This window comes from Halyomorpha halys, unplaced genomic scaffold, assembly GCF_000696795.3.
Source record: "Halyomorpha halys isolate HHAL.00 unplaced genomic scaffold, Hhal_1.1 Scaffold276.1, whole genome shotgun sequence".
NCBI classification, from domain to species: Eukaryota; Metazoa; Arthropoda; class Insecta; order Hemiptera; family Pentatomidae; genus Halyomorpha; species Halyomorpha halys.
Window position 1 is genome coordinate 10,880 of NW_027105171.1, and position 2,110 is coordinate 12,989.

The following is a 2,110-nucleotide window of genomic DNA, read 5'->3' on the forward strand; positions in this document are numbered from 1 at the left end:
ACATTTTCCATTGATTTTAAAAGTACTGACCTCACTGGTATTTTGTAGTAAAAGGTAAGGATTTATCTTTTCTAAGCTTATATTTTGTGTAATTGATATACTATCACTAGTCCATAAGTTATAAATATTGTTAGGTTAATATTATAGTAGTTACCTAATATTATAGTAGTAGTTAATATTATAGTAGTAGCCTAAGCTGTAATACCTTGTAAATCTGAATAAAAAATATAGTATATAGATACTAGTACTCTGTTATCAAAATTATTGATTCTCTTAAATACAAAGTTACTTTTAAAGTTATCTCCTACAAAATATCCAGTCTCATTTCTTGCTGGAATTTACAAGGAATGGGATCACTACAACAAAACATTTGTATAAACAGCAATAAAGTTTCATGTTTCTATACTTTTTTTCATACCCTCTGATGTTGATTATTCATATATGCTACGGATTCATATTTTGATTGTCAATTTATTAAAAAGTTTGTGTCCCACACTACCTTCCACAGGTCTTATGTTTATTCCAAGTTAATTTCAGAATTCCGATTTATTCCTAAGCTAGAAAAGCTTTTTATTAAGTATATGGTTCATCCTATCCTCAATAAATGGACTATTTTAATTTTTAAAAAAATATCAAATCAGATTACTAGTTCCTTAAATCAGCATGTTCAAACAAACTGTTATCTTTATCTAGGCGATTTCAAAATTACGGTACAGTTCAAGTCATAGAGATGTGAAATTAAAACTGCTGTACTTATAAATTTTTTATAGGTTGTAAAACAGGTTTTTGAGATATAAAATAGAGCCATCTTAAAAGTAAAAATTATTTTATTAACCAGGGCTATTAATGAATAGCATTTCTTCACTCACCAAGTTGTCATATTCCAAAAATGTATGATACTTAATCTTACTTTTTTTATCTACTTTGAAAACAAGACAGGTTATAACATATCTTTCTTTACTCAAAAATGATTTTATATGGGCCTTCAAAGCTCCTCGGTAAACTAAAAAGCACTGTGAAATCATGTTACAATGCCTCTTGCTCTCACTCTCTCTATATATGTATTTTTTAAGCTTACAGGAAGAGAATTTAATTTCACTGCTAACATGGGACAGCAGTGCTTCAATATGGCTGTTTAAGGTCATGTACCATAAGTCTTTCACTATGTCTTTGTTCCTGTGAAAGATTTGGTTCATTCATTTCAATATTTTTATTCTCCATCATACCTAGTAGTATGATCAATGATGACTTGATGTGTTTCTCTAGAAGTTTAGATAGTTGTGCTGCTTTCTTGAATGCTTATAGAAAGGTAAGTTGAATATGTGAATAAACTGCATGGTTCTTCTTCAATCCAGTATTATTTCTTAAACCCTCACTCTCTAGCCTTTATATTTAGGAAGTAAGATTGTACCCTAGGGGATGAAAACAACATATGATAATAAATTTTTGAGCTACTATTTATACATCTTCCTTTCCTTTTGATCATTTCTACTGCACTTCCATCCTCTCCTCCACTAACTGGAATGGCCACAAAAAACATTACTTATATTTTTGTTTTAAAACACTAACATGTTTTAAATATTGACTTTCTAGAATATAATAACAGAATAACTTTGGCCTCTTCGGTATTTTTAAAGTTAGTCATGCAGTTAAACATTCATAATGAAAATAGCTGAGAGGTTGAAATTAATCCGTTATAATTTAATAAGTGTAAAAAGACAGTTTGTATTATTAAAATGTTTTTAATGTAAAAAATTTTCATTCCTTTGGTATTGAGTTCTACATCACATTTTTGTGTTTTTGCTTGCCTTCCTGCTGTCTATCTTCCATTATTTTTTTGTTTTATTTCTCTTTGGCAGTAATACTAACTTTAATGTTTTTCAACAGTCATGGCTCATAGAAAGAAGTTGACGGCTCAAGAAATCAAGGAAAAGAAGAAAGAAGATGCCAAAAGAAGAAGAGAGAAGATTAAGAATGACCCTGTCCGGTTGGCTATAGAGCAAGAAAAGGAAAGGCGAAAATACGAACAGAAAAAGAAAAAAGGTCAGGTAAAATTGGTGAAAGACATGAATCATAGAGAATTAAATTTTGCTCGCAAATGTTGGAGAGA